Raw genomic sequence first — 27,017 nt, 5'->3', positions numbered from 1 at the left:
TTTTAATCTAAAAGTTTTCTTGGCAGTAGTAGTTTACCTGGAGTGTCATGAACTTAGTTGAGCTTTGTGGTGGTTTGAATAATAATAGTCTCCATAGGCTCAAATATTTGAATCCTTAGCCATAAGGGAGTGGTTCTATTTGGGAGTGATTAGAATGCTTGGGAGGAGTGGCCTTGTTAGAGTAGGTGTGATCTTGTTGGATGAAGCATGTGGCTGGGCAGGGGTTGGGGGGGAGGCTATGCTTTGAAGTCTCAAAAGCCCTTACAGGTCCGGTCTTTCTTGGTTCTCTCTCAGCCTTGTTGATCAGGATATAGCTTTCAACTACTGCTCTAGCATCGCACATGCCACCATGTTGTCCCCATGAGGATACTGGGCTAAAGCTCCTAATTAAATGCTTTTTTTTTTTTTGTCTTTTTTCTTTCTTTTTTTCTTTCTTTCTTTTTTTTCTTTTTTTTTTTTTTTTTTTACAAGCGGTACCTTGGTCACGGCTTCTCTTCGCAGACTAGAACAAAGGCTATGACAAGCATCCAAGAAAGCCATGGCATGCTCTGTTACCACCCAGGCTGTTTTATCCCTGCACCAGCTCAAATTCAGTCAGCTGTTAAAGGTTTATGCCTTTGCTTCTGACAGAATTCCCCCTAATTCTAACATAATAACCAGGCCAGATTGCTGACTGGGGTAGGGAGTGAGGGTCCGGGAGTTTCACAGGAAATGCTCCTCTTCCTGGAGATTTGTGTCTTGTTTCTGACCACCTTGGGTTAAATAAGTCTGTTAGATAAGTGAATGCCAACTAATGATTTCCTGCCGTCTACCAGAGGCACTTAATTCTACTAGGATTTTCCAAATTAGCTCTAATAGGTTGATCATTATGTGTCTTCTCCATAATCCTATGTCTTCAGATTATAAAAATACCCACCACACTTCAAAAATACAGTGTCTAAATTAATTGGTTTCCCTTAGATTCAAACTGTTACTTTCTTTAAAGTAGTGACATTAGACATTTCTCCCTAATAGGAACTGAGCTCTCGGAAGTTGCCTGCTGGGGAGGGAGAGTCACCTTTCTTCAGGGATGTGTCCCCTTGGAGAGCTGGCATAACTTCTTTCTCAGGAATCCTCTAATGTCAAATTTTTCACAAACATAGCAGCTGATGCTTGGCAGAAGGACCCTAGAACTCCAGCCTGACCACAAACTATCCTGCTTTTCTCTGGGTTCTCATCATCTTCATGACTCAACTGGTTTGTTTCCCTCCGCTAACCAATCATAGTCTTAACTTCAAAAGTTTGATTTTTAAGAATCCTATTTCCCCTCTTGCATCATGTATTTTGGTATTCTCTCAGTCTCACGACGTCTTGATCTCAGTAGAACCTCCACTCCAGTGACTGATATTTCACCCATCGCCACCTTCCTGTGCTCATTTTATCCTTGTATCTAGTGTAAATTCAATTTGCTTTCACCCTGTCACTGCCAGCCTCATCAAAACCCCAGCCCTGAGTAAACCCATAGAGTGGCCATCTCCAACTAAAATCACATTTGAGGAAATCTCACAACCGTGCTGGTTCACCTCCTTTAAATTATGCCCATCAATCTCAGCATGTTCCTCACTCCCCTGCAAGCAGATTTCCCAGCATGCAGGGACAGAGCCATTGAGTCTCTTTAGGTTTCAACTACACCATTCTAGGTAGCATTGGAAAATATGCTCTCATATCTCATATTAAAGATACTCTGTTCTGTCCCCAAGTCCATTCGGCTTATGGGTATAACTCTGGTCTTCTTCATAGTAAAACTTCTCAAGGGCCTGTTCTTTCCTTTCTTAACCACTGTTCACTGAACTTGGCTCCTGCTTTGGACAAATTTATAGTGGCAGGCATCTCCTCTATGCTGCCCACACTCTCTCTTGAAGTTCTGTAGACATGCCTGTCCTCAGACTTCCAATTCTGCATCTGACTCTTGAATGTCAGGATCATACGTTTGCCTCCCTATGCCCAGCTTCAGTCTCCTGGATGCTTTCCTCTCTTACACTCAAAGGCTCCATTTCTTGGGTTTTCTCCTTTACTGATAGGACCTTCTTAGACTCCTTGCACACTTCTTCTGTCTAACCTATTTATATGCTTCAGACTGACCCAGGAAGCAGCTCTGATTTTATTTGAAAATTGTCCCTAAATAGTCTCACTTGATACTTTGATGCCTCCTTAGAAACTTATGTTCATACTGATAATACCCCTGTTTTTACTCAATGTCTTGAACCTTCCAGGTAGGGGAGGCTTTGTCATTTACAGTTACTTGTCTGAGAACTACAAAACAGCATGGTCCAATGTCTTTTAGTGTATTTCAAATACAAATTTCCCATGTCAGCAACTGGCTTTTCCACTCAGTTGTTTATGCTGAATACAATCACTGTAGTACCTGTTTTGAGAGTACAGCTCACTACATGGAAGAAATGGCAGCAAGAGCATGTAGCAGCCCAAAAAGTAGAGGCAGCATTGGAAGTGTACCAAGCTATAAACCTCAAGGTCCAACTCCAACTGCTAAGCTAGTCCCTACCTCCCAAAGGTGTCACTATCACCCCAACCAACACCACCATCTGAGGACAAAGTATTCAAACACATAAACCTTGAAGAACTCATTCAAATCATGACCGTCCTTATCATCCATTCCCCAAACAACATCCAAAATCACTCTAGAAACAAATCAGACCATGGCTCTGTTTTGCCTAAGTTTCTCTTGACCTTCTTTTGAATTTAAAAATCTCAGCTCCTTTTCATGTCCTTTGAAAATTCATGACCTCTTCCCTGATTATATACCCATTTTCTTTTGTCGCTTTCCTCTCTCCCTCACTAATTCTCAGCCTCTTTGATCTCTCTCCTCCTCAAGTGCACTGATCTTGATTGAGTGAAGACCCTTCATGCTTTGCCTTTCTTAATTCCATCTTCTCCAGTAAGGTCTCTACTGAGATTCTCCCTCATGAGAAACTTTCCTAAATTGTCTTGCCTAAAATGACCTCCTTAGCAACTCCTTTTCCCATTCTTAAATCCAATTTTCTTCAATGAATATGTCATTACCAGTAATTTTTACATTTATTGATTTGATGTGTTTTTATCTACCATCCAGAAGTGAATAAGGCCCACGGGGCCATAGAGCTCTTCTGATTTATCCTGGCTATTTATTGTAAACTTAGTAAGAACATGAATGAAAAGTTGGACAAAATTTAGTGCAAATTTATAAGAGTCATTTTCCAAATTAAAGCAAGAGACAAAGTTCAAAATTAAATGTTGTATTGAAATAAGTCGTATGCAATGTTTTGAACTTATTTAGAAATTGATCATTTTTCCACCTCTTAAAACTAAAATTACAACTTAAAAAATGTTATATTTGGTATTTTAAAGTTCAGTACAAGCCTGTATATACATTGACAGGCCCTGTTTTTTAGGGTAATGGGAATTGATATGGCTGCACAAATACTGTCTTTGTTAGCTCTTACTGTCAACTGGCCACAACCTAGATTTAACAAGGAAGAGAGATCCTCGATAGAAGAATTGTCTATATGAGACTGAGGAATGGACATGTCTTTTGGGCATTTTCTTAATTGTTGGTTGATGTAGAATGGCATCGACTGCTGTCTGCAATATAGCCGCATACAGATGGTATCCCCTTGGCTCTCTAAGAAAGCTAAGGCACATGAAGCATGAGCATACGAGTGACCAGAGAGCAAGCCAGCAAACAGTGTTCCTCCATTGATTTCCTGTTTATGCTCCTGTCCTGACTTCCCTATAATGTACTGTGACCTGGAAGTGTAAGATGAAATAAACTCTGTCCTCCCCAAGCTACTTTTGGTCAATGTCTTTTCAGAGCAACAGAGATCAAACTAGAATGCTCATAAGCATGTGCTGAATTACCAAGCTACAAAGCTATCCCCTTCTCTGATTTTTAATTGATAATTCTACTTAGCTCATTAAAATATAAATTATATGCAAAACAATTCTTAGCTCTTGTCAATAGCTTCTAGCCCTTCTCCCCCCCCCCCCACTTAAGTACCCAAGTGTCCTAACTGTTTCATCCTTGGCTTCCTCATCCTTGAACTTGATGGCCTCTAATTTCCCAATTCTCTGTCTGAATCTCATCATTAGCATCAGATGAATGTACTCCTGTTCATGTGATGCTGCTGTCTGTAATTTCCAAGTAGTTTCATCTGTGTATTTTGCATAATTGTGTTAGAACACCAGCTGAAACTGCAACTAGGATTGTAAGAGTCCCAAGGGAGCTGAGGACACAAACATAACAGCTAGCTCATAAAAACAACTCATATCGGTAAATTATACATGCATACTAATTGTAAAGAATTAAGGTAAAGCTTTATTGCAGTAGTTTATAAATAATACTCTGTAAGGAAGAATTATCACTTAAGGTGCCTGGAGACTCTGGCATTCTTCATCAGTCACTCTCCCCTCAAGTTTGGGGTTGTATACAGGGAATAGGACTTGAAGGTACTGACTGGGTGATGTTATGTAAATACAGTACAAATTCAGCTGCCAGTTGACGCTCATGCCACTAAAGAAACTATGGCATCCTTTGCTTGCATTAGCTACAATTCACCCAGAGACAGGGTAAGAAGATTCAACAGGACTGAGCCAAATAGAATCACTTCTTAAAAGGTAAACTATGACTGTTTCTACCACCAAACCAAAGGTCTATATAATGGATCACACAGTACCCGAATAAAAATAATCAACAAGTTAAAGAATGATCCAAGTAAAAAGTAAGCTTTTTTCCTGTGCCTCTCTTAGTAATGATTTCCTCCTGTCACTTTGCTTGTCTAATAATATACAATTCACCCTTGTTCCAAATGAAGGATGACTAAAAACAAAAATAAGACAACCACACCACGGGGTCCTCAGGAAGCTAAATGCTCTCAATTTTCACAAATAACTTGGAAAAACTCTTATTTCTAAAGCTATAGATTTCTTGTTACCACATTATTAATTCAAATGTTGACCTCATTTTTAAAACTGTATGTAGAGGTATTTTGCCTGCATGCATGACTGCACACTATATGCATCTAGGCCATCCACAGAGGCCAAAACAGGGCATCAGATTCCTGGAGCTAGAGTTAGATATGGCTGTGAGCTACTATGTGGGTGCTGGGAACTTAACGCAGGTTCTTGACAGTCAGGGCTCTTAATTGCTGAACCATCTCTTCAGGACCCCATGAGAACCTCATTTTAAAGTAAGAATAATTTTACTGTTCTATAGAAATAGAAAATTGAATTAAGGAGTATCTGGCAAGATGGCTCAGATAGTAATATACTTGTCATATAAACACGAAGAAAGACCTGAGTTCAAATCTCCAATGCCCATTAAAAAGCTAGACTCTTCAAGCCCATCTTTAATCCAACCTCTGGGGAGGAAGAAGGTCACAGCTGGATTCCACTGACCAGCCAGCTCCATTGAAATGGTGAGAGCTAGGCTCACAGTGTCTTACAAAAGAAGGTGGGAAATGATTGCAAAGACATCCAAGGTTGACCTCTGAACTCCACAGGCTTATCCATACCCACATACACACTCAATAAAATATGTGTTTATTTGATTCTGTATTTTTACTCCACATGTACTTATGTAAATCTCATGTTTTGTTTATATTTTATCACCTTAATTTGACCAGACTAGAGTGAAACTGGCTTTACAGTTAAACAGAACAAATTCACCACTCTCAAGTCAGGAGAAAATGTGAGCATGCATTTCACCCTGTCCTGGTCTACCTTATCACTTCAGAAAATAGATACTAACCTGACAGCCCCACAGGTTTTATGATGAGATTAAGTCACGCCTGATGAAAGCATGCAGTACACATAAACAATTAAATTTCGGAAGCAGAACATGATGCATTCCTAATATCCAATTATTAAGTTATTTAGGATATTAGTTGTATAAAATTTTGAGTATCCACCCATTGCCAAGGATTTCCTGAGACGTTAAGACCTCAAAATCAAATAGGGCTGAAACAAATAAATATTTACATGAAAGCAAATTAAAATATGAATTCTGATTGGCCTGATAGAAAATCTAAGATCAGAGTAATTATTGCACAGTAACATAAATTAGCTAACAGAGGCTCATATATTTAAGAAAGGATGAATTTCATGATGCACGTACTTGTCTGGCATTGTTCCTGAGAGATCTGAACAAATGTCTGCTCACCCCAGAGAGGGAACTGATGACAGACCAAAAGAATATTGTGAACGTGTAATGTATGAACCAGTAAATTTTATTGGGGTAACTCAAAGGGATTTATTTGTATGAGAGATTACTTATAGGAGTAGAATTACTTATAGGAGAGATTACTTATTTGGCAACTTCATCCCTCCAATGCACTCCAGCATAGGTGAAAACTCCAAAAACTGGGACCCGGAGCATACTGTACAGCCTTCAGGCAGCTCAGCAGGTTGTAGAGTGTCTTTTCAAGGTAGCTCAGTTGGTCAAGGTTTCTTCTTCCAAGTGGACCAGCTAGTCTTTACTCCTTCCGTGGAGGTAGGGTTCTCTGGGAGTATCTCTCTGCATTCCTTATCGTTTATATATGCATGGGGAGGGGAAAAAAGTAGCCAATCTGTTCAGTGTCGAGGATTCTGAAAGGGTATTGAACTTGAAGAGCTTCCCCGAAGAACGGACCGTTTCACCTCCCCTTAGAACATCCTGCCATTTCACCTCTCTCTTAACATCCCAAGTATGAACAGTTCCTCCAAGGGAAACAGTCTGATCTCAGAGGAAATCGCTTCCATACAACTTAAAAATTAAGCCTTCAGGTTTATCCTCAAGCCTGTAGTCAAATAAACAAAAAACAACATTTAAACCAAAACGTGCTTTAATATTCTGAAGAAGCATAAATGGTGTTGGTTCGCAGTTCAAAACTCTGAATGATTATTTCAAAACTGGGTATTAAAATCTTGCTAACATTAGTAATATTGTGAGAGCACATTGCATGATCTCCAGATATAGACAACATCTAAAATGTCCAAAATCTCATTAACTCTCATATGAAACTTGGCGTTTGTGTCCACATTTTAAGAAAAGTCTTGACATGTCTTGAGAAGGTAGCTAATACTGTCAACTGGATGTTCACTGAGCATCCTGGAGTCCTCTGTGCTATTCGGAGAGCAGGTAGAATCTGGACTAAGGAACTGAACCCTAGCCCTCTAGTCCACTTGGACCCAGACCCTCAGAGACACAGACTGGCTAAGTTCTCAGATGATCACAGCAAACAGGACAGAAGGAGTTCAGGGAGTGAAGACTTCAGATCCACACAGCTGTCATCTGTGCTTTCCCTCTGTGAACCTAGTTTAGCTTTCTCCCTGAGGTATGTAGCTTCTGTTGCTCTGGGGAAATTTAAGTGATGCCATTGCTCTGAGTTCAAAGGAGGATTGCAGCTCTTCCAGACTTTCTTACAATTTTAATAGTGGTCCTACTCTAAATCCTAACTAGCTCAGTCCCCTAAACTACTTTATCAAACTTCTGAGAGTTCCATCTTGGAAAGACATCTCCCCACTATACATCGTCTTGTCACATGTTTTCAATATAACTTATTTCCAGCTTGACTATTACATCTCAAATGAGGAGATCCACGCATGCTCACATTAGCTTTTTTATGCATTTACTCAACAAGTATTTATCAGGCCTTGTTTATTTAAAGTTTATCCAAACCTGTACAATCACATCACATCTAAACTGCATAGATCAAATGCATGCCTGTTCTCCCGAGCCTCCCGTTTCTGCTGCATCCAGCCCAGGAGAAGCACATGTGTCCTCCTTAGCAAGAGAGGCTGCCATTTCTTTATACTTACTCCCATGGAAGATGAGCAGGAAGATGAATAGCAACAGCCATTTCTTGGTTGGTTTTGTCAATTTTGTGACTAAATGAGAAAATGAGACATGAAAAATGCTGTTCTCCAGGGTATGGTTCTGAGTCATTTTAGGGTTAGAAAGAAATATTCCTCTTTCTTAAACTGCCTCTCTGGGCCTTAATTTTGCCTTTTATAACATGAGAGTGTTATACTCACTATCTTCAAAGCTTCTTTAAGCTTCAACGGTCTTTGATACCCTGAATCTCACCCAAAATTCTCAAACAGGTCTGATGACCTCCTTACCCTTCCCCGCTGAAGAAATCTTAATAATGCGCCTCTGTAAAGCAGAAGAAGCCTTTTCATCAATATGAATTATTTATGCAGTTTTGAGATGGTTATCCCCTCAGTCAAATTATTAAGGTTTTAGCAGGAAACTCTTTGCCTAGCTTTGATACTCTTTCATGCACAGGATAATGTCAGCCAAACTGGCCTAAATCTCGCTTGACTGGAGTGTTTCTCCCTAGCACACACCCCAGCGGAAGCTACATGAGTCACATCCAGCTACTGCTGGAATGGCCCTTGGACTACATGGAAAGTTTTGTAGATATGACCAGGATTTTGGAAGACTTTCCGCGGCCAGTCAGTATTCCCCTACGTAACAGAGAAAGCATTTGTGTGCATGACAAGAAAACTGTGCCGGTCAGGATAGTAAAGGTGACTCACGCAAAGCACTTACCATCGTTGCTCCATACACTGTCTGTTTTAAGAAAGGAAAATGTAAAGTAATAGTTAAGCAGGATCAGGATTTGCCTCATGGCTTTCACACTTACTAACCCTATGGCTTGCCTTGGCAAAGAATGAGAGGATACACTTTGGTCACCTGTAAGTTATCTGTGCATTGAACCTCCTGGTGGTAAGAAAATTAAAAAGAAGCCACCATGAAAAATAATGTTTATACAAATCAAGAAAACATTGCATAATGTGACAAGCATTGATATTGTGTACAGTCTTAACGACCAATAATTTAAAAATCGTTGTTTGAGAAGTTTGCCATGATACCAGACGGAGGTGTTCTTAAAGGACCTAGCCCAAGGTAGATTCTCTCTACTTGTTTTTAATGTGTGCATGCATACACACATGTGTATCAAGTTGGAGCCTTGTGTATGCTAGGGAAATGCTCCGCCACTGAGCTATATCCCCAAACCCCTCTTTCCAATTTCAATTAATGAATAGTAATCTCCTTTCCCATGTCAAGTATTCTGAGTTTTAGGGATAAGATCGCATAACAAGCAAATATGGCTCCGACTCACTTATAGTCTTATGAAGGGAAGAGGTCTTTATCATATGGCCTCAATAATGACTGCAAACTTAAGGTAAACAGCCTAGGTAAACAGATCCTCATTCTGTAACAGCCTGTGTCTGAAGCACCCTGCTCTTCAAAGAGTAAAGGCTGGGGAAATGTCGCTAGGCTCAAGGGAAGTGAAAGGCTTTATCTTCACTTGTAAACCAAAGGCTTACACAGGGGACCTGGCCCCTGGGCTATATTATAAGGATGTGATTAGCAGTCAGGGAGGCAAATAAAAATGGTGAGAATCTTAATTGGCAAATTGCAGAAACGTCACTAATGCCAAACAAAGACATACTTTGCCTTAGAGGTAGCTTTTCCCATCATTATCTTAGGATTTGTTTTAAATAAAGTTGTATTTTTTTCCCATTTAAATGTATTACATAGTTTATAAATTATGTTAATGTGATTATCAATGATTACCACCATATGTAATGAAACGTTCATCAAAATTTTATGATTACCCTAAAAACTCAAAGAAAAATCATTCGTGACACATCAGTTCTGTATATGTCAGGTAGATGCCTAAAATAACCTTTAAAATATATTTCCCAGATAAAATATATTCTTTAAAAGATTGACAGATAAAAGAGTTAAAGAAACCATAATTTCACTTGCATAGAAATTCTTTTTTTTCAGACTTATAATTGATTTCTAACTTTTCAAATTATTTGGGGGAAATTTGACTACAGAACTCAAGCTTTGAAAGTACAACAGGGCTATTCAAATAGAAATATGGGTGTTTCAAACCTGTGTGTTTGCCCTGCTGCTGGTAGATCTAAAGTGCCAAGGAGTGGCGGCTGTAGGACAATACAAACACCTAAAATGGCAGCTTTATTCACCAAGAAGATTACTTCAACACTGCCTGCATGTCTGTGTGCACCTGTTTGACTGAGAAGAAAAATCGCTAATAATTAATGGGAAATAACCTTTCTGGAGTTTGAACCTGTCACTTTGATGTGTAGATTAGGTAGGTGTTAGAGATTACTTAACTTACAAAGCTAAACCGCTGAGAAGAGTGAGCTGTGGCACCAAGTGCCTCTAAAAGCTGAGGCAAGAGGATCACAAGTTTGAGGCCAGCCTCAGCTTCATAGTGATTTCAAAGCCAGCCTAGGAAACATAGATAGATAGACTCCATGTCCATAAATCCAGCTAAACTGTTTGGAGGGCAGACCTGTAGATCAGGGAAACATTTTATTCCTACAAACTCATACTGTTGGTTAAGGAGGTAAATTTACATTGAAGCCAACAGTTTCTCCACGATATTGAAATATATTCTCTACTGCCAATGTTTTGTTTTTTTTTTTAATTTTCCATGGTGCTTTTTAAAATTAAACATGGGATTCAACCATCTTCCAAAAGCACTGACCTGCTGTTTTTGAAAGCACGTGGATGATAAAAGGTGATCTTAACCTGGCCCGTGTGCTGTAGAATTTGAATGAATACATTCTTCACTGTAGCTCTCACTGATGACCCGTCACCTCAACCTGAGAACTGAGCATAAAGAGTGAATTAGTGTCAGATGAATGTAAAGTTGGTCTCACTGAAATTAGGTTTATTTTTAGTTAGTAACACTTTTTGAAGACTAAATTACAGAAAATAGCAATCATTTTCTATCACCATTGGCTCTTAAAATTAATCAGGCATCTGGGTTAATAATAGCATATTTTTATTAATAAAACACAGAAACACCTGTACTTATTCATCAGAAACCTTCAAAATTATATTCTAATGGAAGAGTGACAAATTATCATTTGAAAATTCTTGAATAAATTGTGTGAACACTTTATTAGTAAGAGTGAGTCAAATATCATTTCAGCATCTACACTTCAGAGTTAAAGAACAGAAAGGTTAAGAGCACATTTTCAAATTTAAACAACCTAGTTCTAACCCTAATATTTTTTTATATAATTTTTTATTTTTCATATTTATTACAGTTTATTTACTTTGTATCCCAGCTATAGCCCCCTCCCTCATTCTCTCCCAATCCCCTTCCATCTGACTTCCATCCTAGTTTATCAGGTCTCACCAGGACTGCCTGCAATGTCCTCCTCTGTGTCCTAGCTAGGATGCTCCTCCCATGGAGGGTGGGAGGGAGGTTAAGGAGCTAGCCATAGAGTTCATGCCAGAGACAGTCCCTGTTCCCCTTACTAGGGAAGCCATTTAGCTAATGAGCTGCCATGGGCTACATCTGAGCAGGGGTTCTAGGTCATATCCATGCATGGTCCCTAGTTGGAGAATCACAAGGGCTTGTCTAACCCCAATATTAATAATAAGTGGCCATGTGCCCTAGAACAAGTTACTTTCTCTTACTTACAAGTTTCTCATACGTAGAATGAGGGTGATAATCATGATGATGATGGTGAAGAAGGAGGAGAGGGAATAAGAAGAGGTAAGTTGGTAGGTAGAGAGAGAGATATATATGATGGACAGATAAGTGGATACATACATAAATACATACATACACACATATATATACATACACCCATACATACTTAATGACTGTTAACATTCACATAGTTTCTACTTTGCATTCAGCTCTGGTCTATGTCCAGTCTATGAAAGCTAAGCTCTTGAAAAAAATTTTTTTAAAAAGGGAGAGAGTGTTGATAGATATTCTTGGTACAATTCTAGGACCACATTATGAATATTATTTCCTTATCCTGTTGCTGTGATAAAATAACATGATAAAAGAAACTTAAGGGAGAAAGAATTTACTGTATTGCTCAAGTTCAGGGTACACTCCTTTATGGTCCTGGCAGCTGGAGGTCTAGGCTGCTGGACATGGTGTGTCCACAGTCAGGAAGCAGGGAAAGATGAGCACTCCCCACCCTATTTTTTTTCCCCATTCTGGGATCCAACACAGGGAACTGTCCACTTTAAGGTACGGCTTTCCCCCTTAATTAAGCCAAACAAGATCATTCCTCACAGACACACCCAGTCTCCTGAGTGATTTCACATTGCAACAGATTGATAACCACTGGTAACCATCACACCACATGTTCATTTTACAACTGTGTAGGCAGTGAACATCATCAGTCCTTTTACAGACAAGAAAACTGCAGAAACAAGAACTTAAACAACCTTCCCAGCAGCATCTCAATATCAGAGCCTCCACTTGAGCCTCAAAGTGTGTCTTCGACCTCGGTACTATGGTACCTAATGTGCACATTAATATAAAGCTGGCATTTAATAAGACTTTTCTACACAAACCACTTTCAGCCATCTCCAACCTATGACTTATATGTCACACGTGCCCAGAATAGGTATGAATGTGGCCAAGCAGAAAATCACAAACTTATGTAAAACATTATAAGTTTTTTGCAATTAAAAAATAATTCAGTTGTGTGGTTGTTAATCATAAATGTTCCAGCTGAAATTGCAAAGTCAAAGCAATGGACGTACTTGTTAGACCACTGTGTGGATTCATAAAATATTCAATTAACTTTTACTACTTTGTGGTTTGCAAAACCGTATACATGTTTTACTCTGTTTTATTGTCTTGGAGAATTTTCCACTGTAATTTTCTTACTAAGCACTTTCTACATGCCTGGTATTTTGTCAAGGCTTTCTCTAGGACCTTCAACATAGGAAAAGACAGACAAGGTTCTTCCCATCACAGCATAAATGCCTAGTGAGTCCTTTTGCCGTTAACTTCATTCATGTTTTAATCTTAAAGCTGGGGAAATAGAATCCAAATGAAAACTGAAATATTTGACCAATAATATGGCTCAGCAAGCAGGTAAACTTGCTTTCTTCCAAGACCAATGGACTGAGTTTGGTCATTGAAACCCATGTTCAGAAAGATAGAACCAACTCTCACTGACTGTTCTCTGATGTCCACATGCACACCACAAAAGGAGTATCCACACAGACACACATTAACAAAAGGATGTATGGATGGATGAATGGAAGGAAGGAAGGAACGAACGAACAAACGAATGAACGAATGAAAGAACAAAGGATGGATGGATGGATGGATGGATGGATGGATGGATGGATGGACTGACTAATAAAAAATAAATAAATTATATTTTAAAACTGAACCAGATATTACCATGGAGATATGTTACACATACCAGTCTTCTCTGTTACTATTTCTCACATTCTTAAGAAAACTATCAGTCTGAAGAACTTTCCTGCCTGCTGTGACAGTCCCCTCTGACCAGCAGATAAGAGACAAAGCAAGGGTAGTTTAGGACCCTTCTGAACTGCATCTATCAGTACAGCCCACACAGAAAGGATGTGTTGTGTCAGAATGTTTTCCTCTAGGGGTACACAGAGGGTGTTTCACAAGCCAGCAATTTTCCTCATGATTGCTTGGAGAAAAACCATCAAAGTTGCAAAATACAAGTGGAACACAATTCTGAGAACACAATTTGACAATTCATCTGGTTTCCTTACATTCATTCTTTCCAAAAACAGTCCCATACTCTATTACCAGTAATAGGTAGAATAGTTATTCAAAATTATTGAGATTTATTCATCAACCATTTCTTAGCATCTCAAGGGAAAATGGTTTACAAAAATATGTTGTACCCCAAAATTTGGAAACATAATCCTATGTTTCTTTTGTTTTTTTAATTATTTTTAATTATTTTTTAATTTTGAATTTTTTACAGCTTATTCACTTTTATATCACATTGTAGATATAAATCTGCATAATCTATATAATTCATCTCCTCCTGGTCTTATCTTCCCTCCCTTTTCCCCAATATCCCCTTTCCCTAGTCCACTGAATCAGGGAGTTGTCCTTCCCTGACATCTGATCCTAGCTTATCAACTTTCATCAGGGCTGCCTGGATCCTCTTCTTCCATGGCCTGGAAAGGCCATATCCCCAGAGGGAAGTTCATGTCAACCAACCAAGTTCATGGCAGAGACAGCTCCTGCTCCCTTTACACAGAAACCCACATGGAGACTGAGCTGTCTATGGTCTACATCTGAGCAGAGTGTCTAGTTCCTCTCCATGCATGGTCTTTGGTTGGTGCATCAGTCTCTGCAGGGACCCCTAAGCTCATATATTTTAGCTTTGTTGGTCTTCTTGTGGAGCTTGTATCCCCTCCAGGTACTTCTATGCCCCACTTCTTCCATAAGACTCCCTACACTCTGCCCAAAGTTTGGCTGTGAGTCTCAGCATCTGCTTCCAACCCCTGTTGGATGGAGCCTTTCAGAGGGCCTCTATGGTAAGCCCCTTTACTGTTCCCTCTCTTCCACAGCTTCTAGTATCTATCCTGTTTGCCATTCTGAATGAGATAATGAATTTGCAGCCAAATGGGTGGAACTAGAAAAGATTATTCTGAGTGAGATAATCCAGAATCAGAAAGACACACATGGTATATATGCACTTATAAGCAGATATTAGCCATATAATAGAGAATAACCCTACAAAACTCTACAGACCGAAAGAAGCTAAACAGCAAGGAAGACCCTAGAGAGGATGCTTAAATCAGAATGGCAAACTGGATAAATGTGGGTTTTAAATGTGTGTTTAGATTGTTGAATAATTAAACTGACATAACTTCTATGCCCATGCTTCTTTATTCTGCTATCCTAGGTGTTCTCAAGAGACAAGAAGAGAAAGAGGACATAAATGCACTGATTGGTTACAAATTGAGCCTAATCTGAGAATGCAATATGTTTAATCTCATATAATTCTCATATCAACTCTAGGTTTACTTAGCCCCAAATTAGCGACAAGAAAATAGAGATTCAGGAAAGCCCTGAAACTGGCCCAAGTTCACTGAGACAACAGAGCCAAGACTGGTCCAGCGATGCCAAAGGCAATGACCTTATCATGAAGCCCCAGTAATTTACATCAGCAAAGGTTATACAGATGGTAATGAGGACATTGTTACCCAAGAATAAAGAGTCCTGGATGATATTTTTCACACCTTTTTGCTGTACATATCACATTAACAACCACTGGGGAAGCATCTCTATGTATCCATGAAATGCATAAAACATACTGAATTAAATAGCCTCTTGAAACAACATGAAAATCTATTATACCTGTCAGATAAAGTACTACATTTTTTTTACAAAGTACATAATGATTCTATTAAGTGGAATAAAATGAATGATATAGATGAGATTAACTCTTATCCCCATCCACTTTATCATACACCATTTAAAGTCATCATCACCACAAACATAATGTTTATTACACAATATAATTTCTAGTATATCAGGATTTAGACTGGAAAATATAAGTGAGCTGTAAGCAACACTTACTCTTATTTAACAAGTCATCAACAATGAACTGTTATTCAAGTGCTACATTTTCTGTATTGAGTGGGAAAGTCTTTGCATTTAATTTCTCAAAAAGCAGAGAAAGACCAAGAGGCTACAAATATCTCTGTACAACTACGAATTTAGCTGTTTGTTCTAAGAAATCAAACATGCAATTCTTTCTTCTTTACATACCATCTCTTAAGTCTAATTGAGAAAGATGAAAGGAAATAAATGTGGATTTGTTTACTGGTCACGTTTGAGCCTGCTATTAACCATATCTTGACTAGAAAAGAAAATTTTCACAAAAATATTAAAGCCATTCATAGAAATATTAAAGTCTTTCACAGAAATATTAAAGTCTTTCAAATAATGCTTTTCACACAAGATAAGAACATGGAGAATTCTGTGCTCCCAACCTCCTCATATATCTGTAGAATGATGTGAACAGAGTTCCATGATAGACTATATGACCCTCTCAACTCTGAGCCCAATAGTCTTCTCAAAGGGAAAGTTTCATAGGTCTTGTTAGACTTTGCTCTGTCATGGTCCCACAGGTGGTAGTTACATTCTTAGATGACTAGCATCATAGTACCCTTTACAGCTAATGAAGCTAGGCAAGAAGGAGGACCCTGGGTAAGATGACCAATCCTCACTCAGAAAGGATAATGGGATGGACATCAGAAGAGAGAGTAAACAGGGAACAGGACAGGAGCCTACCACAGAGGGCCTCTGAAAGACTCTACCCAGCAGGGTATGGAAGCAGATGCTGAGACTCATAGTCAAAGTTTGAGCAGAGTGCAGGGAATCTTATGAAAGAAGGAGGAGATGGAAAGTCCTGAAGGGGACAGTAGTTCCACAAGGATAGCAACAGAACCAAAAAAAAAATCTGGACACAAAGGTCTTTTCTGAGACTGATACTCCAACTAAGGACCATTCATGGGTATAACCTAGAACCCCTGCACAGACGTAGTCTATGGCAGCTCAGTCTCCAATTTTCCCTAGTAATGGGAACAGGGGCTGTCTCTGACAAGAACTCAGTGGCTGACTCTTGGATCACCTCCCGCTGACAGGGGAGCCACAGAGGAAGACAATGCAGCCAGTCCTGATGAGACTGATAGCTACTGTCAGAGGGAAGTGGGGGAGGGGGGAAGGACAGCCCCTATCAGTGGATTTGGGGAGGGGCATGGGAGGAGATGAGGAAGGGAGGATGAGATTGGGAGGGGATGAGCGGGGAGGGGGGGAATACCGCTGGGATACAAAGTGAATAAACTGTAATTAATAAAAAATAGATAATTTTTTAAAATATCAAATACAGTAATCGCAACTCTATTCAGAGGCGGCAGGGCCATCTGTATGCTCTCATTGACAAATTTAAGTGACAGTATTTGTAGGGAAAAAAATTAACATTTTTGTTGAAATGAATAAACATATTTCATTTACTTTGTAGTCTCTCAAGAGCTTCAGACATGAAAAGAACACTGTTCTACATGATGCAGTTCTAGCCAGGCATTCCTTCTAAGGGGAGGTTTGGCTATCATTATTGAAAAATATTTACTGCAACTTATACTTACTAGAAGAGCAAGCTTGGTATTGATAGATCTGAAATGTAAACACAATCCCGTGGTTAGTCAGTAGGTCACTTTAACTAGCATAGAGGTATGAAGCAAACTCTTAGCTCCCAGTCTGGAATATCTAAAGGTCACTGGTGAATTATTAATAAAAAGCAATGGGAGTGTTAGGAGGTTCTCACTTTTACTGTAAGATCCGTGTGTGTGTGTGTGTGTGTGTGTGTGTGTGTGTGTGACCACTCCTATCTGGAGACATTAGTGCTTCAACAGCAACAACAGAAAAGGTGATTTATATTAGTCCTCCTAGCCTACACCTATGTTCCTCAGCTCAAAAGTCTATACAACATTATAAATAATAGCCACAGTTATTCTGACAAGTATGTAATGGAATTATTGAAGGCTAAGAGTACAGATCATCTGTTTGGAAATTATAGAGAGACATGGAGTAGACACAGTTTATAGTTCATTTTGCCATGTAATGGAATTCTATAACCAGAACTTTGGGTTGTATATCATTTAAATAGAAGAAAAATATGGACACCATAAGTCTCGGTGTCTGCTTTGATAGTCTGCAGGGCAGAGCCTTTCAGAGGCCCTCTGTGGCAGGTTTCTAGGTTGTTTCCTGTTTTCTTCTTCTTCTGATGTCCATCCTCTTTGCCTTTCAGGATGGGGATTGAGCATTTTAGTCAGGGTCCTCTTTCTTGATTAGTTTCTTTAGATGTACAGATTTTAGTAGGTTTATCCCATGTTATATGTCTATATGAGTGAGTATACACCGGGTGTGTCTTTCTGCTTCTGGGACAGCTCACTCAGGATGATCCTTTCCAGATCCCACAATTTACCTATAAATTTCATGATTTCCTTATTTTTCATTGCAGAGTAATACTCCATAGTGTAGATATACCACAATTTCTGCATCCATTCTTCAGTTGAGGGGCATCTGGGCTGTTTCCAGCTTCTAGCTATTACAAATAAAGCTGCTACAAACATGGTTGAGCAAATGTCCTTATTGTGTACTTGAGCCTTTTTTGGATATATGCTTAGAATTGGTATGGCTGGATCTTATGGCCAATGGTTGGGCAGAGTGCATGGAATCTTATGTAAGAAGTGGGAAATAGTAAGATCTGGAGAGGACAGGAACCCCACAAGGAGAGTAACAGAACCAGAAAATTTGAACACAGGGGTCTTCCCAGAGACTCATACTCCAACCAAGTACCAGATATGGAAATAACCTAGAACCCCTGCACAGATGTACCGCATGGCAGTTTAGTGTCCAAGAGGGTTACATAGTAATGGGAAGAGGGACTGCCTCTGACATAATCTGATTGGCCTGCTCTTTGATCACCTCACCCTGAGGGGGGAGCAGCCTTACCAGGCGACAGAAGATGACAATGCAGTGACTCCTGATGTGATCTGATAGACTAAGATAAGAAGGAAGGCGAGGATGACCTCCCTTATCAGTGGACTTGGGGAGGGGCATGCGTTAAGAAGGGGAAGGGGAGGATGAGATGGGAAGGGAGGTGGGAGGGGTTTATGGGGGGATACAAAGTGAATAAAGTGTAATTAATAAAATTAAATTTAAAAATTTCAAAGCATTAAAAAAATATATACACCATTAAAAATAAGTTTGTGAATGTCTTAGAGGTCCATTCATATGATGGGGTTTTCCCATTTTGTATGACTATGTTGGGGTTTTCCCAGAACACCAAAAGAATTCCATTATCATGGATCAAATATCATGGTATTCAAATACTTAATCTTAAAATATTTGCTGAACTGCACTTCAGCAATATCTCAAAAAGGAAAAAAAGAAAAAGAAAAGGAAAAAGAAAAGGCTACTTAAAGTTCCTTGATGTTGCCAGGCAGAGACCCAAGAGGAATAGGACTGTCATTGGCTTAAGGCAGCTCTGGACTCCAGAGACCCTGTCTCAAAAATCAAAACCAAAACAAGCAAACAAAAAATATGCTCCTGGTAGTTCTGACACTTAAACAGCAACAACAATAACAACGAATGTACTAGTTTCACAAAAGATAAGATTTTTTTGAGCCTCACTGGCTTAGAGACTCAACTCATCTGTCATTCCCTGCATTCACAGCTGAGCGTCATGGGAACATAGTGTTCCGAGCCTGTTGGCTGACTCCCCAGAAGAGTGAGAACTGAGTATCGTGTGTGAGTAAGCACATAAGTGACTTCATTGGAGTCTGGCTTCTTAAACCTTAAGGAGTGAACTGTTTTCTCCTTTTCTTCTTAAATGATTTTTAGGATGTGATTTTTTTTTTCTCTCTCAAGGTGTATACTAAAAGAGCAATAGACCCTGATTTTATTTCATTTCCCTATGCTCGAGTCCGAAGAATGTCCCGTGTTTTCATGTTTTCTTCTGATTTTCAGTATTTAGATGACCTGTCCAAGAAGTAGATGAACAGATGAGAGTAGCAGCAAAACATTTTGTTTTCCTTTAAATAAAGGGAGAAATCTGTGAAAGAGCTTGATTGTGAAACTAAACATTTTTATATATGATTAATAGTGTTAGCAACATTATCTACATGAAATTTCTTAGGACTAAGAGATCTGCAATCAACATAAACTCAAATAACCAACAAATGCACACATATGACCTCAAATCCTCTATTTCCTTAACAATTTATTTCTAAAAATTCTTTCCTTGCTCATTTTTAGTTATTATTATTATTAAATCAAAACTCAGTGAATTATGTTTTCATTGGGAATGTTCAATATTACTTACGTTCATTCGAAAATAAAGGCAAAAGAAAATATTTTTTAATTCATTACAATTGAAAGAAACTGTGATACAAGATTTTTGAGCCCTTCAGATGGCATTCCAGGCTGGAAAGTAAAGCCTGGCTTGAAGTTAATATTACTGCTCTGCGTCATTGGACAAGTCACCAGCCTTTGAAATCTCATAGGAAATATGAATGATAAAAATCACTTCCTGTCTTGGAATCACTGTAACCCTTTGTTTTCACAGTCTAGAGCCAAAGATTGTAAAAAATAGAATTGTGACAAACAGAATTTCCAACTGCTGTGTGACATGAGCAGGCCACATAGACCTGCCATGTGGAAGCCAGCCTCCCAAGTAGAGTGCATATCTGTGTCCCTCTTTGTCTCCCCTGTTTCTATGAAACATGGCATGAAATATCAATCAGTGTAGTCGTTTTCTGAATTATAATATATGCATATTTCATATGTGAATACTATAGTGCTTAATATTATAAACTTTTTGGAAAAGGTTGACAACATTGATAGTTAAAACTATTTTTATTGCCCTCATTTTCACAAATGTCATAAATTAATATGTTATCATACTTATTTTTGGCATTTTCATTCAATGAAATGTGGACATTTCTGCAAAAATGAAGTAATTATTCTTTCTACCATCATTCATCAGTAATGACAGGAATAAATTTTCTTTCTACCTATGCCTATACAAATCCTCTAATAAAAACTAAATTTATGTTTTACTAGTTATCATTTGAATGCAATCTTTAATCATGAAGAAAGATCAGAGGTTCCTTTTTTAAATTTACCACACCCTTTCAAGATTTTTTTGAAAAATCTATTGAGCAACTTTTTTTTTTATTAAAAACTCTCTACCCTTTTCAAAGTCTCAAGAGAGACACAAGAAATTTGCATTTGTTCTTTCAAGAGCATAATTATTATGAGCCTATCACAGAAATATGTCTTGAATACTTTTTCAGCAAAGATCCAGTTAAGTCACATTACTAAGAATCAGAAATAGCTAAGAAAAATCACGATATGGACTCTAAAAGCCACTAAAACTTTTATTCTTTTTTTTCAGTTCAGTATCATTTCTTATGGCATACTAGTCACAGCACATCTCAGTTCATTAATTGATTAGGATGGTCTGTCATCAGCGATTCCATCTAGGTCACTTGCTCAGAGCTGGGGGACTGTTCACAGTCATGGGAAGAAATTAGTGATGACTAGTGCTTAACTGAGTAGAAAGTTTAAATTCTCTAAACCTCATGCAGACAGTTGGTCCTTCTTGATGACTGTGAACTTCTGAAAAGCCACCCATCTGGTTGTGGGAATCCAACTGTATGGCCTCCGCACATGAGTCACAGGAACCCAGTATTCAGCCGAGCCCTTCAGCTGTCTCCTGGCCGAGGGTGGCATGTGGCAACTGCTCTCATTCCCTTGCTTCCTGTTATTCACCTGGTGATAGTGATGCGTAACTAAGATGCCCTGTCCTGAGACAGCAGTGACAGTTGACATCTGAGTCGTGAAGCCAGAGTTCAGCTGATGTGAATTCCAAGGACTGGGTGGTAGACCACAACTGGTCTATTTTGGACCATCTTGAACTCTGAAGATAAAGTCTTTAGAACTTGGAGGAGGGCTGTTACCACAGAGTGAGGCAGTCTCAGAGTGACTCTTTTTTTGTATCGTGATGCCATATTATTACTCATGCGTGGCACCTTTCTGAACTCTATCTGTGAAGTTCAGAGAGGGTATGGTGAAGTGTAAACAGGAAGATTCAGTGAAATTAGCAAGATGTCTTTGAATAAAGAAAGATATTTGATGTGCCAGATACATAAGTCAAGTGTAAAGCTCAATAACTTACTTTTGCTCAGACACACAGAGTAAGCACAAACACCCAGCACTCACCCTTTGCACGTGGGTCAATAACTTTCACTTCTATTGAACATGTGTTTTTGTTTTGCTTTTGGGTATGTCTCAGTTTTTACAGCACTGGAAATAAATTTTATTAGACATGCCAGACACAGTTCATGATGTTGTGTTATACCCTGCCTTACTATACAGAACTCATAATGTCTTCTGCCAGAACACACAGTAGAGAAGATGCCGATTTTAAACTCTCTGAAACTGATTAAGACATGTTTTCTAAACAGACTATTTTTATGTTAGTATGATCACTTTAATAAGTCAGAAAACATCAGATAAGATTTCCCCTAAATCAATGCTGTATTTTAAACCTGTGTCTATCCTGTAAACTATTTCCTCCTTAACTCAGGTTAGAGAACAAGAGACTCAACACCAAATCATCAAACGCCACCTCCTTTGAAATTTCTGCCTTTGATTATAGCTGCTTTCTTCTCAGAAATTTTCTGATTACCCAAGTTATTTATGGTCTTTCAGGGACCTTTTCTCCCATCTATTCCCTCTTTTAGCAAACGACCAAAATACTTAGCATATTCCTAAATGGAAGGGATTTTCCCCTTTAAAGAAATAAGTTTTGTTGTTTACGTCAAAAGCCATTAATTTCTATGTTATACCTAGATTTTAAAATGCCGTCTGTTCTCTGTTCTCTTCCTTAACTGTATGATTTTTAGGAAGCCCCACCAGTGTGTTGTGGAATGCAGTAAAGGCTCCTGGAAACCTCTTAGTAGCCTACCATTTGATTCCTGCATTTATCTATTCAGTAGTCAAATTCTCAGTTGAGGTTTCATGTAGTGTTAGGCTCTAGAAACACTAGTGACTGAAGGAGGCATGGTCCATGCTCTTAACAGATTGCATAGCCCAGAGATGAGGCATAGTTAATGGGAAATCCCCCTGATACTTCCTTAAGCCAACAAAAACACATGTATTAGTATAAAAATTAATTGACATTTTCCCAAGTGGACTTCAAGCCTGGCTTGCAGCCAATTTGCACTAACCTAAGATTTTCTCCTTATGAATAACAACTTCAGTTGGCAAATTGTGAATCATAAGACCATTCCAGCCCTGGAAATAAGAGCTAGGAATTCATACTATGTTTTCCAGGGGTGAGGAGGTGTTAAGAGTATGTAATCGAAATCACTCAAGTTGAACTCAAGTACATTTTAGTTGCCACTTTTCTCATATTGTAGTAAACAAATCCACAAACTGAAAAGCCTTTCGATACAACTGAAAAACGATTTTACTTATATCTGCATTCGAATCTATTGAACTAAGCTTCCTCTGTCCCTGTATCTCTACAGACTGAGAGGTCCTCTCTTGGGACATGGTCCTCCAACCCTGGCCAACCCTTTAAGTTTCTTCCATGCTTGTCTCTCTTGTAACTAAACCAACACACTCTTGGTATCTGGTTAATAAACATAATGAAGACCCTCACCTTGTCAGTTACCCAAAGAGATGGAAGTTGTGTGTCAGCCCAGGTCCAATTCTGGCCTTCTGGGCATCCAGGCACCAGTGCATACAGATGCTGGACTGGAAGGAATGCAGCTAGCTGGGTCCAGTGGTTAGCAGGATCTGGGTTGGGTGGCAAGTGTGGGGGGGGGAAGGGGAGATAAAAGCTATATAAACCTTGGGGAAGTGGGTAGGGAGGTTGAGGTTGAGTGTTTTCATTGGCTGGTACTGAGGTCCTGGGAATGCTTCCTTTGCATGGAGAGGAATTCCAGGTGCTAGCTGGACATGTCCTCATGAGGAAATCTGAAACCTGGCCGCCAGGCTACTTAATTACCTCATGGGTGGCAGAGGTGGGAATCATAACACTATGCACGGAGATGTGTAGGTCCAGAATAGGAAGGGAGTGATCCTTACTCCTGTCAATCTCAAAATGAGATTTTCAGAGTTTGAACATGTCTCGACCTCACTCTTATTCCCCTGATCACATGGTTCAGTTTCCCTACAGTAGTGTAGACAGTATGGGGTGGAATGAGACCTCAATACACACATTTGAACAGGGTGACTGTTAAAGTTTTAGGATATGCTATCCATTCCAAACAAAATCAAGACTTTAGTCCATCCTTTAAATCAAAGCTGCTTGGGATGATCTATGATTCTCAACCATCCACTAGCAAAGAACAGTAGCAAAAATGATTCCCAAAGGGCTTTTGTCACCTTGGCACTCTTTCAGTGGCATTTCTATGGCTTGTCTAAACACAGCCAAGTAAAACTAGATGCATAGAACTTAGGCTTCAGGCATGTCATCCAGCTTCTTTTTCTGTTTTACAATATAAGATCCACCTATACAAGCCAACGTCTATTTCCATCTGTGCTGCAATGCTACAGTCTCATCTGAACATGATTGTGTTATATCCAAAGTCACTTTGGTTAGAGTAGAAATGAGATGTATTGAGGTGAAGACTGGGATAGAAGAAGAAGAAGAAGAAGAAGAAGAAGAAGAAGAAGAAGAAGAAGAAGAAGAAGAAGAAGAAGAAGAAGGAGAAAGACCCAGAGGCTTGATGAAATGGATGTAAATGCAAAATAATTAGTAAAGATAACTACAAAATAACATTTTAGAACAGCAATATGAGAAAGAGGAGGCAGCATGCACATGTACCCACTTAAGGAAGTTTTATTAATGCAGTTACATTTTGTGGGTAAGGAATTAACTCGCTGTATATTTATACTCGCAGCTATCCCAAGACTTGTGTGTATATGTAAATGAATACATGAGTGTGTTGAAAAAAAAAATAAATCTTGGCAATCTCTCATCAATACTTAAAGATGGCAGGAATTGAAGTTGGGAGCATGATATAGCCATGGCTGTTCTCTTCTGAATGCTCAGCGCTCCCCCAAAGATACGTGGCTCAGTAAGTAGATTTAACTGGCTGCTACTGTGTGATTAAATGGTGTCTGACATCTGTTTAAAATGAGCATGTGATGCTGGAAAAAGAAAGACAAGCCTCAGTGCTGAGTGAGACAGAGTCTAGGGAGTGAAGCCCTTTGTGCACGTGTGCCAGCTCATCGCACCATTTGCCAGGTTCGTTAGCTGTTCGTACCCTTTTTATCAGGATCCTGTTAACTTCAAATTTGTTCTTAGCTCATGGAAAAGGTCTCCCTTTGTTTTTCTCCTCTAGATAGGAGAAGTCTCTTGGCAGAGTTCTTCAAAGGCAGTTAAGTCAGTAGCATCATGGAAATTTGGCAGAGAGCAAAGTACTAAGGCGGATTAAACATTAGTTTAGATTATTCTTGAAGGCAATTGTTCCATGATTCTTCATCCCTTTATTTTAGCAGTTAGCATAGTCACTCAGATCGGTCCTTCCTAAAGTGAACCTGCTAGTCCACGATTGTCATTATGCAGTCAACTCAGTGAAATTTGAATTTAAATTGGATACATAAACATGACAAAACACAAATAAATCATCCAAAACCCTTCTTTTGAATTGTTCAGTGTATTCCTGTTGAGGTTAATACAAAAAGTCAAATTCAGACCTTTGATGATATGAAAAAAAAAATTGAACAACTGCATTACTTTGTTGTACTTCATCTCTGTTAATTTTGTTCATTCACCTTTTAAATCATTTTTAATAGTTTTGGGTACTGCCAAGGTACATGTTCGTGCTAATCTATTTTAACTAAAAGTAGGAACTAACTTCATGTCTCTGAGATTTAAAAAGTAGGATGTGTGCTCTGGTTGATTTAATCCACCTTAAATTAGTTGGATTACTTAAGAAGTGCAGGATGGTCTAGAAAGCCTTTGGATCCAACACTCAAATACTGTTTTATAGTTAACAATCTTGAAGCTGAATTATGCTGGACTTCATAATTTGGGAGCATTGGGATACACTAGCGTAATATAAAATTGGGTCTTCTGAGGTTATTATTTCTCAAATGCACTATCCAAAACATACTTCTCAAAATCAACCAAGCCCAAATTTAAAGTCTAAGTCTATAATCCTTTGTCACCACTGAACAAAAACTCTTCTATTGCTTTCAGCTGAAAGAAAAAAATGGAAACTAATGGATTTTCAGCACCTGCTTAAGGCTGGGCATATCTAGTAGTTTACATTTCCTAAATCCTTCATTACATTTATTGTTTCTTATAGTACTGGCAATAACCTGGTGGATAATATCTTCATCTTACATATGGAAGTAAAGTTTTGTTAGAGCCACACCTTGTGCCAGTTACTAGAAAATGATCAAAGCAGAGCTAAAATCCTTCAGCCACCTCTTATTAAACAACCTTTGACAACTAATTCTCCTTTCCATATAAATAATCTTTCAAAGCTCGGAAGTCTGGAGGAGGGGAGTAACTTGGAGGTAGTGTGCTCAATAAGCTTACTCAATATCCTAGACAGAATCCCCATCCCCGCCCCACTCCCTCAGAAGCAGTAGGTATACTTTTAAAAACATGAAAACAAAAACTCAAGCCATTGTATTCAGGAGTTGAGGTGAAAGCTCTCAGTCAAAAGTTTCTTACTCTCTTTAGTTGTCTTCTTTCCATGACCTGATATCTCCTTGAGAGAAGCAATGTATTCAGTGTATCACAAGATCAGATCCCGTGGTTGAAACAAGGGACGAGGACAGCAAACAGAACTCCCAAGACTGTCATTTTGCCCCTTCGCACAAAGATGAGCTTTGGACATTTTAAAGGGACAGCTGATTCAGGTCAGACATTCTCAACGTGGAAAAAAAAGTAGCTACTCCTGTAGACCACACAAGTTACTCAAAAGTCAGCGTAGAAACAGATGTTCGAAAAACTTGATTTTAAGGTCCATCGCCTTTTTTGCTCCAGACTCTCTCTAAAGGTTCAGCTTTAATATACACAAAAATGACACCTAACCTTGGGAATCTCCATTTTTGTGAAGTCTGAATATGTGGGAGCTGAACTCTTGCATAAACGCTCATCTTTGCTGTATACAAGCATCACGCTCTTAAACAGTATCCATACCTAGAGCCTCCTAAAAGGGATACCATCTTTCTTTTCTCTCTGGCTAAAGCCCAAGCTTGAGCATTAATACTTCCACAAAGGATGCTAAAAATAGTCCCAGTGAAGAGCAGCTAGTCAGGATTTCCCTGACCTTCTATTCCAAACTGATTGTTGCCACTGGAGTGTTAAGAAAGACATGCAGATGGTCTTGTCCATCTTGATTCGTAGCTTAGAGGCAAAGGCTGGTAATTTAAAAAAAAATTAATTTTGTATTTATATTTTAATTATATGTGCATGTCTGTGCATGTCTGTGGGTATGTGCATGTGAACACAGATGCCTGTGGAAGCTAGATGCATGTGATCCTCCTGAAACTGGAGTTGATAGTAATTGTAAGCCTTTCACTGTAAGAGCTGGGAACCAAACTCGGGTCATCGGCAAGAGTAGCATGTACTCTCAAGCACTCACT

General features: G+C 39.0%; 1 protein-coding gene and 1 long non-coding RNA gene across 5 annotated transcripts in view; one reads left to right on the top strand and one right to left on the bottom strand.

The window, feature by feature from the left end:
• Window positions 1-27,017, top strand: part of Kcnq5 (potassium voltage-gated channel subfamily Q member 5) — a 563,627-nt gene that overhangs the window by 317,043 nt on the left and 219,567 nt on the right. The gene's annotated exons all lie outside the window — the stretch shown is intronic.
• On the bottom strand, window positions 6,270-26,239 carry LOC132648236 (uncharacterized). Of its 2 annotated transcripts, XR_009586606.1 has the most exons (5): window positions 26,101-26,239; window positions 16,979-17,006; window positions 10,545-10,669; window positions 7,831-7,899; window positions 6,270-6,809 (listed from the first exon to the last, which is right to left on the bottom strand). It is a non-coding gene; the product is annotated as an uncharacterized LOC132648236 (long non-coding RNA). The 2 variants fall into 2 exon arrangements; XR_009586607.1 differs by lacking the exon at window positions 16,979-17,006 and having other exon boundaries at window positions 26,101-26,232.

This window comes from Meriones unguiculatus, chromosome 16, assembly GCF_030254825.1.
Source record: "Meriones unguiculatus strain TT.TT164.6M chromosome 16, Bangor_MerUng_6.1, whole genome shotgun sequence".
Classification (NCBI taxonomy): Eukaryota; Metazoa; Chordata; class Mammalia; order Rodentia; family Muridae; genus Meriones; species Meriones unguiculatus.
Note: the sequence above shows the minus strand (reverse complement) of the source record. Positions and strands in the feature narration are given on the sequence as shown.